Source organism: Hemiscyllium ocellatum, chromosome 19 (assembly GCF_020745735.1).
Source record: "Hemiscyllium ocellatum isolate sHemOce1 chromosome 19, sHemOce1.pat.X.cur, whole genome shotgun sequence".
Lineage (NCBI taxonomy): Eukaryota > Metazoa > Chordata > Chondrichthyes > Orectolobiformes > Hemiscylliidae > Hemiscyllium > Hemiscyllium ocellatum.
In genome coordinates this window covers 28,401,164-28,425,235 of record NC_083419.1, presented here as the reverse complement: position 1 = coordinate 28,425,235, position 24,072 = coordinate 28,401,164, and positions in this window count along the sequence as shown.

The window sequence follows — 24,072 nt, the reverse complement described above, 5'->3', positions numbered from 1 at the left end:
CGGGGCAGTAGAAGGGTGTTAGGATATTACAGCTGCAGGTTGGAGCCAATTGAACAAGGACAGCCAGGCTGCGCTAGGTTTGTGGCAGCCGTAACGAAAGCAGTTACCAATACCGCCCACTTGGTCCTCTGTCATTCATTGATCATTAACACTGACCACAGCATAGGTGCTTTCCTAGCCTCCAACTCGTTCAGCTTCTCGGCTGGCCAGCAGGCCAAGATTGAGGATGCCCTCTTAGCACCCCACATTACCTTTAAACCCGGAAGGGGCAGTACCAGAAACATGATGGTGGGAGTGAATGGGGGGTCCTTGGTACCTCACGATTGTGTAGCCAGAGTAGCCGAGGAGTGAAGGATACGCACCGGCTTACACACAGAGCCCCTAGCCGACGCAGACTGAGACCTCTACACCGATGGCAGTAGCCGTCGGGAAACAGATGGCGTACGAGCTTCATATGCCGTGGTCAGGGGGTGCCCACGACACTGTAGAATCTGGGGAAATCCCACAGCCTGCGTCTGCACAGTTAGCAGAGATCACAGCCCTAACTAGAGCATTAGAACTTAGTGAGGGACACCGCGTTAACATCTACACCGATTCCAACTATGCATGGGCCGCGGTCCACATAGAGGGCACAGCGTGGATCAGGCGCGATTTTAAAACAACCACTGGTCGACCAGTAAAGCATGACCAGAATCTGCGGAGGTTACTCCGCGCGGTCCATCGCCCAGCGGAGGTAGCAGTAGTGAAGGTGCAAGGACACTCTACCTTACGTACCAGGGAGGCGCTGGGAAACAATGCAGCTGATAGGGCAGCCAAGCTCGCAGTGCAGATGGTCACCCTCAGGTCAGGACGAAACACGCAACCGCAACCGGACATGGCTGAGCGGTCCAGTGACTCCCCCGGGGAGGTGGCTAGGGTCGATGCCCTGAGACACCTCTGTGAAATGCAGGAGCGGGCGACCAGCGCCAAGGTTAGGGAATGGGAGAACAAAGGCGCAGTCCAACAGTATTTAGAGATAGACGGGTCTAAACGGCCCCTTTGGCGATCCCCGAGAGGAGAGGTAGTGGCCCCACGGGCACTCCTGCCTGTCCTTTTCGCAGAGACACATGGGCCAACACACGTAGGGGTGGCCCAAGTTGTTAAGACCATCCAAAGACACTGGTGGGCACCCCGACTCCAGGAACACATAGAGAATCTAAGAGCTGAGTGCAGGGTGTGCAACGAGTACAACACCAGGAAAGTCCTCCCCCACCCGATGCTAAAATACCCGACCCCGACAGGGCCATGGCAGGAGATCTGCATGGACTTTACTGACATGGGGCTCAAATGGAGAACACCGGACAAATATAGGTACATGCTAGTGGTTGTGGACAGGTTCTCCCGGTGGGTAGAGGCGACCCCTACCAAGAGGGAAGACGCTGACGTGGTCGTGAAGTGGCTCACAAGGGACCTAATCCCTCGTTACGGTGTGCCCCTCAAGATTTGCACAGACAATGGCACGCATTTCAAGAACGAACATCTTTCTCGGGTGGAATCCACTCTGGGGATAGTCCACCGCTATGGCAGTGTCTACCACCCTGAAAGCCAAGGGTTGGTGGAGAGGGCCAATCGCACTCTTAAAGAGAAAATCGCCAAGGTCATGGCTGGTACGGCTCTGACATGGGTGCAGGCACTTCCCTTAGCATTGCTCTCTATGAGACAGGAGAGGAGTGGTGACACTTTCCTATCCCCCCACGAAATCCTAACGGGCCGTTCTATGCCCGGCCCCCAGTCATCGCCACATTGGGAGACAAATTGGGATGCTATGAATCAGGACATGACCCAATACATGCAGGTCTTGGGTGAAATGGTCCGGTTGATATCCAAGCAGATTGAGGCCGCCCGACAGCACACCCCCCGAGGGCCCCCAACCCCTTAAGGAAGGAGACACGGTTTACCTCCGACAGATGGGTCGTACTACCTGGGACGAGAAGCGCTGGCATGGCCCCTATCCAGTCATGGGGATCGCCGCCAACGCCCTCAGGGTGAGACGGGAGGGGGACAATAACTGGCAGTTAATCGCAGCCATGGGGGAGAACCTGGCAACTGCAGGGCTACCTGTCTGAAGTAACATTCCTCACTGATTAGATCATGTCAGCCAGTATCAGACTGCCCCATTGAGAACTCATGACTAATAATTTTGTGGGAATACGAGGTGGTGCCGATGCAGTCATCAATGTAGCAGAGAAAAATGTGGGGAGTTGTGCCGGTGTAACTCCAGAAGATGGACTGTTCTACATAACCAATAAAGAGACAGGCATAGCTGGGGCTCATGCGGGTACCCATGGTTACCCCTTTCATCTGGAGGAAGTGGGAAAATTCAAAGGAGAAATTGTTGAAGGTGTGGACCTGTTCAGCCAAACGAATAAGGGTGTCAGTGGAAGGATACTGGTGTGGACGTTGGGAGAGGAAGAAACGGAGGGCTTGGAGGCCCTGGTCATGGTGGATGGAGGTGTATAGGGACTGGATGTCCATGATGAAGATGAGGTGTTGGGATCCAGGGAAATAGAAGTCTTGGAGGAGACGGAGAACGCGGGTGGTGTCCTGAACATAAGTGGGGAGTTCCTGGACTGGGGGGATAGGACAGTATAGAAGCAGGTGGAGATGAGTTCAGTTGGGCAGAAGCAGGCTGAGATGATAGGTTGCCGATGAAGTCAGGCTTGTGGATCTTGGATAGGCATTTGAACTGGGCAGTGGGGGGTTCCTGAACTACGAGGTTGGAAGCTGTGAGTGGGAGATCCCCTGAAGTGAGGTTGTGCATGGTCTGGGAGATGATGATTTGGTGATGGGAGGTGAGGTCATGGTCGAGGGGGTGGTAAGAGGAGGTGTCTTTGAGTTGGTGCCTGGCTTCAGTGGTATAGAGGTCAGTGCGCCAAACTACCACTGCACCCACTTTGTCCACTCATTTGATGGTGAGGTTGGGGTTGGGGTTGGAGCGGAGAGAGTGGAGGGCTGAGCATTGTGAGGGCAAGAGGTTGGAGTGGGGGAGGCGGTTGAACGGTTGAGGTGTTCGATGTCACAGCGGCAGTTTGAAATGAAGAGATCAAGGGCAGGTAGCAGACCAGCACAGGGTGTCCAGGGGGATGGGGTGTGTTGGAGGCGGGAGAAGTGGTCCTCATTGGGTTGGTGGGTGCCTTGGTTAAAAAAGGAGGCATGGAAGCAGAAGTGTCGGAAGAAACATTCAAGGTCTCAGCGTGTGTCAAACTCAGTAATCTGGGACCGTAGAGGGATAAACGTGAGGCCTTTACTGAGGACTAAACGTTTGTCCTCAGTGAGGGAGAGGTCTGGGGGAAATGGTGAAGGCACGGCAGGGATGGGAGCTAGGCCTGGAGTGGGGCTGGAGTTCGAGGTGGGATAGAAGCTAGGACCTGGAGTGGGGCTGGAGTTTGAGGTGGGGGTGGACACAGTGTCGAGAGTGGTTATGGGGTCAGCAGTGATGTCCACAAAGGAGATGACACTTACAAAAGGGGTGGAATTGGTGCTGATCGGTCCTCATTCCGGATGAAGGACTCTGGCCTGAAATGTCGATTCTCTTGCTCCTCAGATGCTGCCTGACCTGCTGTGCTTTTCCAGCAACATACACTCGACTCTGATCTCCAGCATCTGCTGACCTCACTTTCTTCATATAGATCACGTCCACCGCTCTGCCGTCATCAATCCTCTTTGTTACTTCAAGAAACTCAATCAAGTTTGTGAGACATGATTTCCCACACCCAAAGCCATGTTGATTACCCCTAATCAATCCTTGCCTTTCCAAATACATGTACATCCTGCCCCTCAGGATTCCCTCCAACAATTTGCCCACCACTGATGTCAGGCTCACCGGTCTATCGTTCCCTGGCTTGTCCTTACCACCTTTCTGAAATAGTGGCATCACATTTGCTAATCTCCAGTCTTCCAGCACCTCACTTGTGACTATTGATGATACAAATATCTCAGCAAAAGGTCCAGTAATCATTTCCCTAGCTTCCTACTGAGCTCTAGGGTACACCTGATCAGGTCCTGGGAATCTATCCACTTTTATGTGTTTCAAGACCTCCAACACTTCCTCCTCTGTAATACGGACATATTTACCAAGATGTCACCATCTATTTCCCTACATTCTATATCTTCCATGTCCTTTCCTACCGTAAACACTGATGCAAAATAATCATTTAGTATATCCCCCATCTACTGCAGCTCCACACAAAGACCGCCTTGCTGATCTTTGAGGGGCCTTATTCCCTAGTTACCCTTTTTTCTTTAATGTATTTGTAAAATCCTTTGGATTCTCCTTAAGCCAATTTGCCAAAGCTATTTCATGTCCCCTCTTTGTCCTCCTGATTTCCCTCTTAAGTATACTCCTACTGCCTTTATATGCTTCTAAGAATTTACTCGACCTACCTTGTCGATACCTAACATATGCTTCCTTCTTAATTCTTAACCAAACTCTCAATTTCCTTAGTCATCCAGCATTTCCCATACCTACCAGATTTTCCTTTCACCCTAACAAGAATGTACTGTCTCTGGACTCTCGTTACCCCATTTCTGAAGGCTTCCCATTTTCCAGCTGTCCCTTTACCTACGAATGTCTGCCTCCAATTAGCTTTTGAAAGTTCTTGCCTAATACCGTCAAAATTAGCCTTCTTCCAACTTAAAACTTCAGTTTTTAGATCTGGTCTATACTTTTCCATCACTATTTAAAACTAATGGAATCATGGTCACTGGCACCAAAGTGCTCCCCACTGAAACCTCAGTCACCTGCCCTGTCTTACTTCCCAAGAATAGGTCAAGTTTTGCACCTTCTCTAGTAGGTACATCCACATACTGAATCAGAAAATTTTCTTGCACACATTTAACAAATTCCTCACCATCTAAACCCTTAACACTATGGCAGTCCCAGTCTATGTTTGGAAAGTTAAAATCCTTCACCGTAGCCACCCTATTATTCTTACAGATAACTGAGATCTCTTTACAAATTTGTTTCTCAATTTCCTGTTGACTATTAAGGGGTAAATAATACCATATTAATAAGAAAGGTGATCATCCCTTTCTTATTTCTTGGTTCAACTCAAAAAACTTCCCTGGATGTATTTCTGGGAATACCCTCCCTCAGTACAGCTATAATGCTATCCCTTATCAAAAATGCCACTCCCCTCCTCGCTTGCCTCCCTTTCTGTCCTTCCTGTAGCATTTGTATCCTGGAACATTAAGTGCCAGTCCTGTCCATCCCTGAGTCATGTTTCTGTACTTGCTATGATATCCAAGTCTCACATTCCTAACCATGCCCTGAGCTCATCTGCCTTCCCTGTTAGGACCCTTGCATTGAAATAAATGTAGTTTAATTTATCAGTCCTACCTTGTTCTCTGCTTTATCCCTGTCTGCCCTGACTGTTTGACTCACTTCTGTTCTCAACTGTACCAGTCTCAGATTGATTTCTTTCTTCACTATCGCCCTGGGTCCCACTCCCCCACCTTGACAGTTTAAATCCTCCTGAGCAGCTCTCGCAAATCTCCCTGCCAGTATACTAGTCCCCTTTCAATTCAGGTGAAATCTGTCCTTCTTGTACAGGTCATTTCTACCCCAGAAGAGATTGCAATGATCAAAAATATGAATCCTTCTCCTTGAAGAAGGGCTTATGCCTGAAACGTCGATTCTCCTGCTCCTTGGATGCTGCCTGATCTGCTGTGCTTTTCCAGCAACACATTTTCAGTATCCTTCTCCTTTACACCAGCTCCTCAGCCATGCATTCATCTGCTCTATCTTCCTATTCCCACCTCACTAGCTCGCAGCACTGGGTGTAATCCAGATATTACTACTCACAAGGATCTCCTTTTTAAATTCCTGCGTATCTCTCAATATTTTTCCTGTAGAATCCCATTCTTTTCCCTTCCTATGTCATTGGTTCCAATGTGTATAATGACCTGCTGGACCCTCTCCCCCTTGAGAACATTCTGCACCCTCTCTGAGACATCCTTGATCTTGGCACCAGGGAGGCAATACACCATTCTGATTTTCACTGCTGGCCACAGAAATGTCTGTCTGTGCCTCAGACTAGAGAGTCCCCTAACACAATTGATCTCTTGGAACCCTATGTAACTCTTATTGCGTTAGAGCCAGTCTCGATACTAGAAACTTGACTGTTTGTGCTACATTCCCCTGAGAATCCATTACCCCTTACATTTTCCAAAACAGCATACTTGTTTGAAATGGGGATAGCCACAGAAGACTATTTAATTGCCTATTTAACAAATTTACTGTACTGAAACTGTGGCTTCCCAATAAACTCTCAGTAAGTGCTATAAATCATCCATTGCCTATATGAAGTAACTGTGATTGCATACCACCACCGTCTCCCCCTTAAAATCAGCACTCACCAGTGACAAACACCTATTGACCATTGATACTACAATGCACACTTGCTTCATTGGGAAGAAGAATGTCTTCCAGATGGTTGCTGGTGTCAGCAGTGACCTGTTGTGAGAATCTGAGATTCCTAAGGAGGTAGTGCTCAGACATGTTGGGAAAACTAATTTTCTATCTGTACCTTCCATTTGGAATTCTGTCTCTCTCCTTTCTTCCAAGGGGCACGTGACCAAGGGGAAGGCTATGTTGCTTGTGTGTCTCTGCAACTGCAGTTGCTGTTTGTGGTGATGTGGTTTCTGCTCTTGCTTCTGACTAGAGGTGAAGATGGAGTTGAATGAGTTGCTCCATTGCCCAAGTAATCATGAGCAAGAGAAATGTGGAGCTGGTGGTGAGTGATGCTGGAAAGATGAGTTGTCAGTTACCTGTCAAGCAGATAGATATCTCTCTGACAGACCAAGTCTTTGAACAGCAGCCTCCCACCTGGCCATAACTTGAGGTCTTTAATTTCACTTATCAAAGCCTTAGTAGATTGTCAGTTTCACTGAAGAAGCACGTCCTACTATTCACTTTACTTGGTAACCCTGGAAAATTGCCCCAGAATAGAAATAAGCATCCTGGCTCAGTTTAAATGGAGTTAAGTTTTACTATAACATTGAAATTACTTAATCTGCATGGGGTTCCTGCTTATCATCAGGCTTGGCCAGGTGAAAGCTGAAATGGGAGGGTTGAAATCAGATTCCCAACTCATTGTCATTTTTAAGTGGTATAACTCACAGCATGCAGCCAGATCTGTAATTTCTCACCTGGGTGTGTTGCCCACTGCTGGTCTCAGTGAGGAATCTGCAATCAAGTTGACTGAAGAGATTTAATGCTGCCTGCTCTGTTTATTGATGCCAAAGATACTCTGTATGAAATTCTGGACTAGGTTAAACCACAGGGTGATAGCACATTTATGTTCAGAAGCCCACACTAACTCTGAGTTCCTGACAGTATAGTGTACAAGCAATAATCCTTTGCTGTTGACTATAACACAGGCCAATATTGGTGTTGGCTGAGTTATAGAAAGTGAACTTCAAATCCATTCATTGATTTGAACTTAGTTGCTGAAAATTAACTGAGTTATGGCCACACTTGGTTAGTGCATTACATTTTTAGAAATATCTCAAATTAGTAATTCAAGTTTAAAAAGCATTTATTTACAGATTAATTTATTAGAATCTACATACAAAAGGCTCAGATCTTTAAAAAAAATACAAATTTTAATTATATCACAGGCACATGCAGGCACTTAAATTTCTTTACCTATACAACAGGCACGAAATTTAGCCAGTAAATTTTTGCTGGGTTTTAAATGGTTAATGATGTCAAGGAAAATCAGCAATTTCAAGTCACTATTTTGAAGGCAGCAATTTAAATATCTTCACGTTTTAAATCAGCTGAATTAGTGATTTTTCATTTGATTTGAACACGGTGATAATTTATTTCTCAGGATGAAATGTCAAGAACTGCTTTTCTCAATATGTGCATTAAAAAGTCTCCTATTAAATCATTCCTATATGTCTAGACCGTAGAGACGAACCACAATAGTGTTTATGGTCCTCTCAGACTGAGAATTACATGTGAACTATATTCTTATTGATAAGGTGACCATGGGTCCATTCAACACCATTATTCTAATATTAGTTCAGGAAATCTGCAATCATCACTCACGGAATGAGGACTGATTCAATAATAATCAATATTCCACATTTTCACTGAGCATATTGGCACTGAACCCATATTTATATGGAGGTGTAAGTAACAGTGTAACTCACTTACACTATGGTTGCCTGGGAATTTAGTGTTGGAAAATGGGCACAACATAGTCAATAAAAATAGCAGTGTCACAAGATCAAGAAATTCAAGGCCTATCTGCATATTTTATCAAGGTAATATTTTGAACTATTTAGAGTATGACAATTTATATTTACTTCAACTAAGTATCATGGATACATCTTTAATATGAGCCCAGACAATAACACAGCTCTTGTATGTATTTCTATTATACACAAACCTGCTCCTGAGGTTATCATCATCTTGATCAAGAAGGTGTCAATAGTTGTATGATTGTCTGCACAGTCAAACTGAAAGTTGATTCTGTGATAATATTTGCACATTATTTAAAGTATAGGAAAATTGTACCTAATTTTAACCATGTAAAAATGTAAGGATTGCAAAAAAAAAATGCTCTATAAACATTTGCAGGAGATTTTGAGATGTGTTCACAATGTTGCTCAATGATCAAAGATGCTTCCAATGAAAGTACCTTCAATTCGTACATATAAAGTGAGCAAGGATTTGAATAAAATAGCCTTTATTGTCACATATACTCAATGAGTATACTTAAAAATTTAAATATCGCCAATTACAGTGCTGATTTATGTAGCTAGGCATAACTTCTTTAGTCACAAGATTTAGATGATACAGAAATAAATTGTCCAGCATCACAGAAAAACAAGTTCAGTACAGCAGGCCACGCTGGCACCTAGATTCCAGTCCACACCAATGATACGCCATATTGGTAGGCTGCTGCAGCAGGCTGGGAGGTCACTATGCCATGCTGGGAGATCACCATGCCATACTGGGAGGTCACCACGTCATAGTGGGTGGCCCCAATGGGAGGGGGCTGCTGCACCAGGCTGGGAGGCACTCTGGGAGGTTCCCACTCCATGCCGGGAGGCTCCTATGGGAAAAAGACCATTGCACTAGGCTGGGCGGTCACCACGCCAACCTGCGGAGGCTGTTGCACCATGTTGCACCATGTTGGGAGGCCATTCCGGGAGGCCACTATGCTAGGCTGGGAGAAACCCACACCAGGAGGCTGCTGCGGCAGAGGCTGTGAGGTTGCTATGGGAAGCTACTGACTCAGAGGAAGTGGAGAATCGTCGTTGGAGGCCGGGAGTTGAAGAGAAAAAAAAAGAAAAATAAGGCACTAACAGAAAGAGAAAGGGAAGAAAATGTGGTGGAGCAGTTGAGCTTTGGCTGAAGCATCCCACTCTGCTGCCATCTTCTTGGAAGCACTTTACAATTGGGTACTCCTTGCTTCTAACACTCAATGCTATTTTGGATGTGCGCCCCATTTAATGCCCTGATCATTTTCATCCTCAGAAGATTGCTATTGCTCTATGTCTCCCTTTGGTCAGCTCCCGTTTTGATGGGCATGCCACAATGATGTATAAACACTTCCTGGACTGTACTGAAAGGTTTTGTAGATTTGTTGAAGCATTGAGATCTCTTCTTAAGGAGAACTATGGTATGATGGAAGCATAAGTAGCTTTCCACCTTTGTTCTGCATCAGTCTAAGGGCTTTGTAAAGGTGTTATGAGCCATGCTTAGAGGAAGTAGCCCTTTTTCCAAGCAACCTTCCCTGTACCGTCTGAGGACCTTGGAAAGAGGTAGAACCTGTGATTACGCTTGCATGTAAGCATCATGTCAGCTCCCAAAATATCTGGCAGGGATCTCCAAAATCTGGCATTAATGTCACAGTTCGGTTTAACATTAATGGTGTGGAGGCCATTTCTCATAATGAACTTTGCAAATTGGAGATAGGGCACTCTCAATGTAGGTGCAGTTCATAGTGCTGTGCACTTGTACTTCTCATCTCCCAAACCCTTTCCCCTCTCTAATTAGTTTAAAACCCTCTCTAACGACCATACTGAATTGAAATTTGATGCCAGATCAATGGTACTACTGAATCAGTGGATAGATAATTAATGCAAAATCCCTCAGGGAAACCTCAAATTCATTCAAATTTACTCCATTCTTGAAGAGAAAAGCAATAACTTACTTAGTCCATTCTGCATGCAAAGATAGCTATTTTGCTTCATCTTTTTGGAGCACATTGTCCCCGGCCTAAAGTTCCAACATAGCTGTAACACGCACCACAAATCCTCACATGATCTTAGCAATAGGTATGCTTTAAAAAAAACAGACAGTAACAATAAATGGATAAGAATATATGTCCAAGAGTTTAACCTAGGTCTTCTGTCCTTCACACTATTGCTATACTACATGGATAAGGTATTTCTAGTAAGATTACTATCTGGTTGATTACACTGCTTGCATTTACCTAATGTGTTTAATTTAGTGCAAGTTGTTTCCCAAGACACAATCAAAGTATGGATGCCAAGTCAAAAAAGGAAACATTAAATGGGGTGCCCAGAGGCTTAGTCAAGACTACAGAGAATCTTAAAGAAAATGAGGAGGGAGTAATTAGGAAGGGACATTCATTAAAAAAAATCTAATAAATGAAGACAGAAGCAAGGTGTAAATAAGATTATAAGAATTATCAGGATCTTCAAGGTCACAGAGTTTTATTGAACTGGGCCAATTCTGCACTCTTCTTGTCCTACCTTTGTAATGCCACTCATAAGTGGTACAATCACTTGAATGATCAATAGTTTAGTTTTTGAAGAACTATATCACAAGCAACAGATCATGCTATGAGCATCCTGTAGTTCTTTTTTATTCTTTAACAGGGTGAGGGTGTCACCGGCTAGGTAGAATTTATTGCCCAGAGGGCAGTTGAGAATCAATCACTTTATTGTGGGTCTGGAGTTAAATGTAGGCCAGGTAAGGATGGCAGCTTCCTTCTGTAAAAGACATTAGTGAACCATATGGGCTCTTCTGACAACTAGCAATGGATTCATAGAAGTCATTAGATTCCTAATCCCAGATATTTATTGAATTTAAATTTAATCATTTACCATGGTGGAAGTTGAACCCAGGTCCCTAGAACATCACCTGGGTCACTAGATGAACAGTTGCAGGGCAATAACTCTAGGCCATCATCTCTTCTACTATTGAACAGTATTACTACTGAATCTATACATGTTTGTAAGATGCAATCTTTATTTAAATTTATTGTGCTTTTGATTTAAGTGTTAATCAGGCTATCCTGCATTCTACTGATGATAGATTACCTTTTTTTAGTAACAGCTGAAAATGTGTTGCTGGAAAACCGCAGCAGGTCAGGCAGCATCCAAGGAACAGGAGATTCGACATTTCAGGCATAAGCCCTTCTTCAGGAAGGGCTTTTTTTAGTAACAGGCAAAAGCGAAGGGTTAATCAGGTACGTATAAGTTAACACAAAACATTACAAATCCGTTGGGAAGAGCTGCCATGCAGCAGTCAGCCTGTTTCAGGATGAAGTAACTGCTTTGTTAGAAGGCTATGAATTATTAATTTATGTTTCCTCTCCACAAATGTTGCCTGATAGAGACACAGAAACAGAAAACTAGGAGCAGTACCTGTTTGGCTCTTCAAGCCTCTTCCACCATTCTACATGATTACGGCTGATTCTCTATCACAATTCCTTAATCCCATTTTCTCCCCAAAGCTTGATCCCTTTAAAATGTAAAAAAAAATCTATCTCTTCCTTGAATATATTCAGTGATTTTGCCTCCATAGCCTTCTGTGTTGGAGAATTCCACAGTTTCACTTCCGTTTGAGCGAAGAACTATCTCCTCATGCTTGTCTTAAATGAACTACCCAGTATGCTGAGATTGTGTCTCGAGTTATAGACTTCCCAGCCAGTGAAAACAACCTTTCTTCATCCAATCTGTCCAGCCTTGTTAGAATTTTGTATGTTTCAATCAGCTCCCTTAATGTCTCACTGCATCTGCCTGTTTACTTTCATTGACTGTTGTTCAACAACATCCAGATTAATCTGTACGTCTACACTTCCCCAATACCTCAACACTTAAATAATTCTTTTTCTGTTTATCACACCTAATGTGGATAAATTCACATTTATCCACAATGTACTGCATTTGTCATGTATTTGCCTACTTGTTCAACTTGTCTAAACCACTCTGAAGTCTCCTTGCAAGCTCCTTAAAGCTCACAACAGCCAGGTGCTGTTAGCAAAATTGGAAAGTTTGCAGTTGATTCTCGCATCTGGGTCATTTTTATATAATGTGAATAACTGTGGACCCTGCCCTGATACCTGTGTTACCCCATTAATCAATGCCTGCCATCTGGAAGAAGATCAATTTTTTTTTCTCACTTTCTATTTCCTAATCTGAGCATTTCCCCAGGATCTTCTGTTTGCACTGTGGTATGTATTAACTTCTCTATAATTAAGAAATGGAAAATTGTGTAGATTGATAGATAAAGGTAGTGAAAGAAATATATAAAATGAAGCATCATATAAAATGGATTTGTCAAAGGTCTAAAACATTGAGCTCATATCTACATTATGTTGAGGTCCCTGGCCAAATCATTAGGTGCAGTTGTAAAATCTGAATTTATGTTAAAGCATTGTGTGATATACAATGAACATAATGACCCTGTGGTACTTGCTTCAATGACTAAAGACCTTATTGAAAACTTTACATCAGTAACTTAATCTTCCAAGCACCACATGGCACTAATGTCAAGATCTTCCCTCTAGTTTATTGTACTCCAGCCCTGTTAGGAGGTGGTTATGATAAAGCTTATATTAAGGAGGTTTGGAAGCCACAGGTATAACATAGAGTCATATAATCGTACAGCACAAAACTGACTCTTCAGTCCAGCTTGTTCATGCGGACCAGGTTTCCCGAACAAACTAGTCCCATATATCTGCATTTGGTCCCTATCCCTCTAAACATTTTCTGTTTTATGTACCTGCCCAAATGTCTTTTAAATATGTTAACTGTAACTGCATCTATCACTTCCTCTGGCAGTTCATTCCTTACAGGAATCACACCTCATCAAATGCCAAATCACAACTCTTTTTCTTTAACTATTCTCAACTGGAATTTGAAAAGAACATCTCCAGGAATTAAATGGTATATTGATTAGGATAGGCAACAGCATAAAGAAGCAACACATAGATCAAGAGATGAAACAGATTAAATTGAAAACAAATCACGCCAAACATCTTACTGATATCTATACCCAGCATCAAAATAAAGATCTTGTTGACAATTACCTTCAGATATAGTTAGCAACTATATAACTTTCACTTCTCTTTCAGTAGTAAAATGATTATTTGACACCACGCCAAGGAGTACTCTCTGTGATTTCTGCGTTCAAACTCTTAACCACGCCAAATACCTTTTGAGTTACAGGGCCAGCTAAAGGTGACCTATATAAGTGAAAGGGGCTCTCCCCATCACTCCGCTGCAATTAAAGAGAAGAAAGAAATGGAAATTTTTAAGCGATTGCCCCACATTCCTGTGCGTGTGCGGGGAAGGGGAATCTGAATGCACCATATTTCTAAAATGCGACACAGCGGGAGGATCCCTTGCTATCCCAGTCTATAAATGAGAGAAGTCACAGGCTTCCAAACCGCTGTTGGTGAAAGAGACAGTGTATAGACAGACCCGTTGTAAATAATAGCATGTTATCACCGGCTGCTTGCCTCCTACTGGCTTTCATCCTGGGTATTGTAAGAAACCATGTGTCGCCTTGCAAGCCCAAAGTACAAGATGAACTGATCAAAGACTTTTGCTCGTGTGTAGAAAGGGTCAGCAAGAAGGTGAGTCACTTTGATTTATCTTCCAGAATGATTTTAATCACATTTCAAATTTCAGGGGAAAAGAAAATGAAAAATTGATTTTTAAAACAACGTGCATTTTAGTCCAGAGTCTTTTTCAATGTCGAGGTTATGGAGTGCATTTGGATATGTCAGTTATGTTCTCGATGAGTTAACATTTTCTTGTGTGTAAAGTGAATTTTAAAAAATAATGTGTTCTTTGCCTTTTAACAACCACTTGGTTAAAGAATAGTTCTTTGCACATGGAGGAAAACAGCATTTCTCACTGTTCTACCTTTCCAGGCCAGAGGCACCAAACAGCGAATTCTACTACAATTGTGCGACTTTGTGAATATGACAGTAAGTTTAATTATGCTCAAAAAATGTGATGTTGTTAGATATAGATCCCTAGGTCATTTTATATCATCAAATGTTCATGATTACTTTCCAGAGCAAGGGCAAATGTACTGTGATGAAGAAGGGTTCTATTGTTGTTATCTGGAAAAATGTTTTAAAAAACTATCCTTATCTGAAGACATCAAAAAGGATTTATCAAACAATGAGAATTACATCCACAAGATAAACACCAACACAAACTGTGTAAGTTTGCTTTATTTTTCCATATTAAACTTTCTATGTAAGCATTCTTTCAACATTGCTGTTAATTTTGACAAAGCTGACCTCTGAACAGAGATGTAAAAGCTGACAGTACATCACATTTACTGTATATTGTTTTAATTTTGGAGTCAGACTTAGTGCCCCAGATATTGGACTTTTGGAGCACTTCACTACACATTAGGATTTCATTTTAATTGCCCACACTGGTTCTGAAGTGCATAACAATTTATGAATGAATAAACAAAAACTTAGATAATTCCTTTCTCAGTCTTGTCCATTCCAACAAATAGAAGCCCAGTCGATCTATTCTTTCCTCATGTGTTAGTCCTGTCATCCTGGGCATCATTCTGGTGAATCTTCGTTGGACTTCCTCAATAACAAGAATGTCCATCCTCAGGCTAGGAGACCAAAACTGCACGCATGGTGTGGCCTCACCAAAGCCCTGTACACCTGCAGCAAGACATCCTTACTCAAATCATCTTGCCATGAAGGAAAACATGCCATTAGCTTTCCTCACAGCCTTCACCCCCTGCATGTCAACCTCCAGTGACTGTTCCACCATGATATCCAGGTCTCATTACACTTTGTGTTGTCCTAAACTACCACAATTCATAAAATAATCTGACTTCCTGTTTTTTAAGTGGAGAACCTCACATTTATCCACATTATATTGCACTTGCCAAATATTTGCTCACTCAGCCAGTCTGTCCAAGCCACCTTGCAGACTCTTAGCCTTCTTCTCACAGCACACACTGCCACCCAGCTTAGTATCATCTGAAAATTTGGAAATATGGCCTTCCATTCCTTCATCTAAACTGTTAATGTTTATCGTGAACAGCTGAGATCCCAGGATTGAACCCTGTGGCAACCCACTCATCACTGCCTGTCATTCTGAAAAGGACATGGTTATTTCAACTCTCTGTTTTCTGTCTGCCAATACATTACCTCCGATACCATGATCTTTAATTTTCCTTTCTAAACTCTCGTTTGAAACCTTGTCAAAAACTTTTGAAAGTTCAGATGCACAACATCTACTGATTCACCATTGTGTCCTCTACTGGTCACATCCTCAAAGAAATTTCAGAAGATTTGTCAAACATGATTTCCCATTAGTGAATCTAAGCTGACTTGGACTGATTCTGTCACTGCTTTCCAAAAGCTCAGTTATTACATCCTTAATGATTGACTCCAGCATTCTCCCCATCACCGATGTCAGTCTAATCGGCCTATAATTCCTCGTTTTCTCTCTCCCTCCTGTTTAAAGAGTGGAGTTATATTAGTTCCCTCTAGTCCATTGTAACTCTTCATGAGTCTACACAATTAGGTTTAATACCTTATTAGGTTTTAATACCATCAATTTCCCGAATACCATTTCCTGACTAGTAAGGATTTCCTTCAGTTCCTCCTTCATGCTTGATCCTCTGTCCCTTAGCATTTCCTGAAGATTATTTGTGTCCTTCCTAGTGAAGACAGAGCGAAAGTATTTGTTCAGCTGGTCTGTCATCCCTTTCTTGTCCATTATGAATTCACCTGATTCTAACCGCAAGGGACCTACATTGATCTTCACTAGTCTTTTTCTCTTCACACATCTATAAAAGTTTTTGTAGGTAGTTTTTATGTTTTCCGCAACCTTGTTTTCATATTCTATTTTCCCTTTCCAAATTAAACACTTTGTCCTCCAATGCTGAATTTTAAATTTCTCCCAGTCCTCAGGTTTGCTGTTCTTTTGGCCAATTTATTTGCCTCCTCTTTGGCTCTGATTTCCCTTGTTGGCCATTGTTGAGCCACCTTGCCTGTTTTACTCTTACACCAGGTAGGGATTTACAATTATTGAAGTTCATCCATGTGTTCTTTAAATGTCAGCCATTGCCTATCTACTATAACCCCTAAAGTATGCTTGGCCAGTTTATCCTAGCCAATGAATGCTTTATACCATCAAAGTTAGCTTTCTTTAAGTTCAGGAACCGAGTTTGAGATTTAATTGTGTTACTTTTCATCTTAATGAAGAATTATAGAATGAATATTATAGTCATTCTCTCCCAAAGTATCTCACACAACAATATCGCTAATTAATCCTTTCTTGTTACATAATACCAAGTCTGGGGTGGCTTGCTCTCCAATTGGTTCCTCGACACATTGGTCAAGGAAACCATCCCTCATACATTCCAGGAAATCCTCTTCCATCACATTACAACCACTTTGGTTAGTCCAATCAATATGTAGATTAAAGTGACCCATAATAACTGCTGTCCACTTACTTCTGACATCTCTAATTTCCTGTTTGATACAGTTACCAACATCACAACTATTGTTTGGTGGTCTGTACATAACTCCCACTAATGTCTTTTTACCTTTGGTGCTCCCAAGTCCATTCATACAGATTCCACATCCTCCCAGGCTAATGTCCTCCCTTATTATTGTGTTAATCTCCTCCTTAATGCTACCCCATTTCTTTTTCCTTCCTCTCTATCTCTCCTGAAAATTGAATAACCCTGGACGTTGAGTTCCCATCCTTGGTCACCCTTTATATCATACACCAATCAAGGCACCTTCCTAATTTAACATCTGTGCCACCTCAAAGGACAAGGGCAGCAGAGGCATGGGAGCATCACCACCTACAAAGTTCCCTTCCAAGCCAACAATATTCTTCCACTGTCTCTGGATCAAAAACCGTATAATTCCCTTCCAAACAGCACAGACTGCAGCAGTTCAAAACATGCCACTATTAGTTTCTTAAGGGCAACTAGGGATGGGCAATGAATACTGATCCCGCCAGTGACACATTCTCTGAATTTTTGTAAAAAACTCCTCTATTTAGAAATCTCAGGATCACTAATTGACTGCCTGATAGTTAAAAGCCATTCATTGGAATGAAATATTTAATAACACTTCATGACAAGCAAAGAACTGAGAGGTATAGAAATGCTACAGTGGCAATCAGAATCTGTTCTCTTCTGATTTATCACCTTGTGGACAATAAGACAAGGCATCCTAGAGGACGTGATGATTCCAACCAGTTCCTCATGTATTTATAGTAGTGCAGTTTGGCTGAAGTACTTACATAGTCAAGTTTTCAAAGCTCCTCTTTCTGGTGATTACACAAAATCTGACTCCAAGCCATATAAGTAGAAATTAAGTGTGATCCAGATTAATCTAATTGATAAACATCAGAGGAGAAACAAGTACTACATAAATAGATTTATCACCAGCTGCTAATAATACCAACAGGATTTTGAGCCTTTGCTCACTTAATGAATCAGTGTAATAACATAATCAAATAATAATTAAAAAGCTCTTTCTGATAACGATCACCAAGGAAGCTTATAATCTTTATCAAATTGGATCTGTAATTTTCATCATGGCATTGTTATTTGTCATTTATTACTTCTGAAACCAGATCTCTAGCATTCAAAAATGAAAATGCGTACATACAGTATTCCACATCCATGTCTGTGTGAGCAAATATATCCATTTGTTAAGATTAACATGATCTAACATTGTTGATGATTTTATGATAAGGTATTGCTCATTAGAAACAACAAAAATGCATCTGTTTTAAATCACTGTTTATTAACTTTCAGAGACAATGTAAGCTAACAAAAGATCCTGCGGCAGAAAAAATCAAGAAGCAGTTAAAAAAACAGAAGCGAATGGTAATGGGACCCTTATAAACTATAGTTCACCTATTTTAAGTTTGATAAAGGAACAGCCTGAGATTTAGTTAATCATTCTGAAAGTATTGCTTAGTTTACTCTCTTTTTTAAAATTCTCTTGTGGGCTATGGATATTGCTGGCTGGCCAGTGTTGATTGCCCATCCCAAGTTGCCTTTGAACTGATTGGCTTGTTATGTCATTTCAGAGAACAATTGATTCAACCACATTGCTGAACCTGGAGTTATATGTAGGCCAGACCAGGTGAAGATGGCAGATTTCCTTTACTGAAGGACATTAGTGAACCAGATGGATTTTTCCTGATAATCGGCAATGTTTTTGTGGCCATCAGTGGATTCTTAATTCCAGTTTTTTTTTACTGAATTTACATTCCATCATCTGCTGTGACAGGATTCAAACCAGGGTCCCCAGAACATTAACACTGATTTCATCAGTTACCTCATCTCCCCTCCCCCAGTTCATCCTAGATCCAACCTTCCATCTCGACACCGCCCTCTGGAACTGTCCCACCTGTCCACCTTCCTTCCCACCTATCCGCCCCACCGTCTGCTCCAACATATTACCATCGCCCCACCCCTGCATCTATTGCCTTCGAGCTACCTCCCAACCCAGCCCCACATGCCTCCTCCTATTTACCTTTCAGTCCCCTTCCCTCACCCTCTCCCTTCCACATTCCTGATGAAGGGTCTATGCCTGAAACAAAGACTCTGCTGCTCCTTAGATGCTGCCTGATCTGACCTGCTGTGTTTTTCCAGCGACATACTTTTTGACTCCCCAGAACATTCGCTAACTTTCTAGATTAGTAACCCAACGATATTACCACCAGGCCATCGCTTCCCCCCACCTTGCCTGAAAACCTTTAAATTGCCCGTTTTATTAATGTTTATGGTTAAGGCCATTAGCTGTGTTCACAGCATGATCAGTGAACTGTGAATGAATAAAACCAATTTAAACACCTTTTAGATTTTTCAGTGTTCGAATTTTCAAAATTACCAACAGCAAAGCTTTAGTTTTAAACAAGATCAAAGGTTAGTATATTATAACCATTTCTGCAAGTACTAAGAAATGTGGTATAGTTTAGAATATGGATACAAACATTAAGACCAGATACAGATTAGAAATACTTCTGAAAATAAAAGTCAGGTCGGTTCATTTTTGTTACAGACCTGTTTGCTTGGAGATTGCTCTTTCTAAGGTAAAAAGAGTTGAAACCTCGAAGTCAAAATTCATTAGGCATAATGAGCTTTGGAAGTTGTTGCATAATGCATAGAGCAGGTTTTGAGAGAGAGAGAAATGTTCTTGTCCCTCACTAACATTTACAGATTGCCTGCACTCTTTTGGAAGATCTTTGGTTGATTTCTGAAAGCATTTGTCTTTTGATCTAAGAACTCTCTTCTCTGATGGTGTTGTCTTTCCTAACTTTCTGGGGATTAAAATGGTGTCTCACAGCTTTATCAACCTTGAGAAAACAGTGAAGCTAATGCTTTATGAATCATTGCCCTGTGAAGTAGTCAATTTTACTAAAATTTCCTATTGGATGCTCTTCTGGTCTCTTAAAAATCTTGAATTCTACATTCTTCCTTTTTTGATTGCTGTTGAGTTAACACACCACATGCAGCATTTAAATCAGCATTTCTATCTTTTCTGGTGGAATGTGACTCAAGAAGGATCAACCAAGTGACTTCTGGCAGCCATGTTTTCAATGCTGTATCTATTTAAAGTAAAAGGAAAATTAAAGATTTTTAAATAAATTATACAACATTATAACAGATAGTGACATTACTTTTACTTATTGAAAAGTGGGAAGATGGTGATATGATGGTAATATCATTGTATAGTTTACTTGGACATGGATAAAGGTTTCTTCATAGGAAATATTGAATGTCTTTTAAAAAATACATGAGCATTTCAAAAGGCTTGCTAATGTTAATATAGAGCCCATTGAGTCTGTACCTAATAGATACAGCAAGGAGGAGAAAGTGAGGTCTGCAGATGCTGGAGATCAGAGCTGAAAATGTGTTGCTGGAAAAGCGCAGCAGGTCAGGCAGCATCCAAGGAATGAAACGTCGAATCTCCTGTTCCTTGGATGCTGCCTGACCTGCTGCGCTTTTCCAGCAACACATTTTCAGATACAGCCAGGACACTTGAAAGGCACAGCAGATAGCAACGTGAAAATTAAACTGCTACATTGAAAACATAATTGAGTAATCATAAACTTTACAGTGAAGTTAGCAAGAGGGAAACACTGGTGTAGTAGTAACGTCATTGGACTAGGCATGCAAAGTCTCAGACAAATGTTGTGGAGACATAAGTTGAAATCACACCACAACAAATGGTCACATTTAAATTCAATTTAGAATCTAGAATTAAATGTTAATTCATTTAATTCATGAATTCATTTAATTCATTTAAACTCATTAACGGTTATCTGAAACTATTGTTGCACAAATCCATCTGGTTCACTGATGATATTTAGAGAAGGAAGTCTCCATCATTGTGTAGTCTCGCCTATATGTGACCCTGGACTCAGATTTGTAGTTGACTCTCAACTGTCCTTTGCAATGTCAACATGCTAATCAATTCAAAGGAAGTTAGTGATGGACAAGAAGTGCTGGCCTTGCCAGTGATGTCCATATCCCATGGATAAAAAATGTTTGCAATTCAAAACTTAGGTAGATGATAACTACATATAAATTTACAGATTATAGTTACTTCCACAGAAAGCTGTGAAGACCAGGTCATTGAGTACATTTAAGATAAAAATAGATAGGTTCGTGATTGTCAAGGGGATCAAGGGTTACAGAGAGAAAGAGGAAGAATGGGGTTGAGAAACCTATCAGCCATTATTGAATAGCGGAGCAGATTTAATGGACTGAATGGCCTAATTTCTGCTCCTATGCCTTATGTTCTAATAATAATTAAAAGAATATTGCTGAATTGAACTCACACAATCTATTTATCATGGATAACTACTCCTAAACTAATTCCCTTACCCTGGCTTCTAGTGTTGGAATTATTAATAACTGCCTTGTATATATTTAACAGCAAGCCAAAATTGTCAATTGACTGGAAATATTGCATGTTCAACTAAATTATCAGATTTGTCATCTTCCATTACTGCTGGTGCTCTCCTGATACCTGTGGAATGGCTGTACAGCAGTAGATCAGTCATTGCAAAGCCACTTTCTGTGTGAAAGTTGCAGAAACCTTGGTGTTGCTTTGTCCTTTGGCAGCCTTTACACCTTTTTACTTTGGATCTAGATTGGAGCTAAAGTATTGTTACTGTCAGAGATGGGATTCCATTGGCATCTCTCGGTCACACAATTTGTGAACTGTAGCTTTGCAACTCCAATTCTTTATTATTGGGTTCTAAATTATGACCATTCATATTACTAATATAAACAGTACATTTAAAATCACAAAAGCATCAGATTGTGAGTAAAGAGAAACTGTTTTCAGTGGCTGAAGGTTAGCTAAATGCAGGGCACCAATTCACAAGTGGCATAAACACAAGAGGAGGCACAAGGAGTTTTTTTGAATGCAGTGAGCAGTTAAGATTTAGAATTCAAAATTATATAAATGATGAATATTGATTCAATTGTAGCTTTCAAAGGAGAATTGGTAATTATTGGAAAGAAGAAAAGATTGCAATAAGATAGGGAGTGGGTGGGTTAGTTGGACTTTTTTGGATGGTTTAAATGGTCAATGATCAGAGTCAGTGGTCCAAATGGTCTCCTTCTGTGCTGTGATATTCTGATTCTTTGATTTCCCCTTACTCATTGTTGCAGTAGCACCTCTTGTGCTCTGAACCATCTGAATGCCATAAGCCCATAATTACCTGCCACGTTCTGTTTCTCCTGTCATGCCCCATTGAGGTAGTATGCTGGAAGTCAAGCCCTGCTATTTCCAGAGTCACCATAAAAGTTAAAGATTTCATTAAAGAATGCAAAGTTACTTGTCTTTTAGACCCAAGTTGACAGAAAGCGAGGACAATATTTCTGTACTTAACAAGGAACACTATTTATTACAAATTAATAAATCCTATCCACACTTATAAACAATTATAAACTATTCATATATAATTCTATGAGTTAAAAACTTTAATCCTATTTATAAACATCCCCTAAATATATTTATAGACATAGACATAAACATAGGTGTTATGGATGGAGGGAAGATAACTGGAAATGAGCTTTGTTCTTAGGATTCACTGAAATGCTTGTTTTAGCTTGTCAGGACCTGTTGCTCTGCAATCTTCCTTTTCCAGGCACTTTAACTCACTCACAGGAAACACAGAGTGACTAATTCATACTTATCAAGTCTCCTGCATACTAGTTAAAACCTACAGCTTACAGCAATTCATGAGGGAAATAAACTTGTTTTCTTCAGGCCTGAACTGTTTCTCACTATAGACAGAGGATCGCTCCTCTCTTTCAGGGGGTCCAATTATGCTCTGGCCAAACATTTACACTCACAAACAGTTCCACGACCTGGAAACCAAAAGTGAAGTTGTTGAAGGCCTTTGAAATTGTTAACTGATCACCATTTAAGAGATCAACCAGCTACTTGTGGCTGTCCAAATCTCCCTTCATACACTCCCCAATTCAGCTTTAGTAAGCCCCTCTCCCTCCCCTTCGTTTAGGCAAACTACCGTGTAAACAACATTTATAACGTGTGTCAGACAACTTGCTTTTGCAAAGTGTAGCAATCCTGTCAGCAATCTTTAGTTTTTAAAAACCTACTTCTGTCTACATCAAAAAATTACAGAATAATAAAAAGATATGGCTTTTACACTCTAGTTTTCTCTTGTAAGGTAGTGGCTAAGCTCAGTAGGACGAATGGTTGGTTTATGAAGCAGTGTGCTGCTAATAGCCTGGATTCAATTCTTATCACTGGCCAAGGTTATCATGAAGGATGCTGCTTTGCAACCTCCCTGAGGTATGTTGGCCCTCAGATTAAATTGCCTCTGGTTGTCTCTCTCTAATGAGAGAGCAGTCCTATTCTCTGTTAAGACTATGGCAACTTAGCTCCCTGCTCTTTCAATCCTGATCATTTTCACATCTCAAATGACCATTTCAAGTCCATCTTTGCTGCGGCAACACCTATTGCATTTTTTTAAACATTTATTGGGGAGAACATTCCAAAGTCTTTCATAGGCCTGTAAGTGAAAAAAAGGGCACTGAATCAAAGGAGATATTAGAGAGTTGATCGAAAGTTAGTGAAAGATTGGGTTTTGTGAAGGCTGTGGGGAAGGAGAGGGAGATACATTGGTTTAAGGAGTAATATCCTGAATACAATATGTTATAACTTCACATCACTCAGTCTCAATCCTTTCCATTCACTAGCCAATTAATTTAGAAGTGAAAAGATGAAGTTTAAATTTAATATTGGAGAAGTGATCTAATTTTTTTATTGATAAGAAATTTTATGTTTAACTTGCACTTGTCTTTAAGTAATTCATTCTCGTTGTATACTTCAGCTGAAATCTGGGGAGAAAAGAGAGCTCTGGCCCAGTTGTCTCTTGATGCTGGTCGTGTTGGAGTGAAACGTGCACTGTGTACCTATTGTCAACATCAAATAATAAATAAATCCTGACTACTTTAAAATGCAATGTAATTACAGCAGCAACATTACCTGATGATAAAATCGCTCACTTTATAAACAATCGTCAAGAAAGTAGCCTGGGTTGCTCGCTTATCCTGTTCCCTTACAGTGTCCAAAGGCAATTGACCCACTTCCTTGGGAGGAGGGGCTTCCTTTTTCTGAACGTCATGTCTTTGTGACCTGTTTATGACATTGCTGATGTATGCCCATTAACCCACATCCTAATGATTTATGTGGCAGAGTTTAAGTTGTTTTATTTAGAATTTTGAGTTCACTGATGTTATGGTCAGCA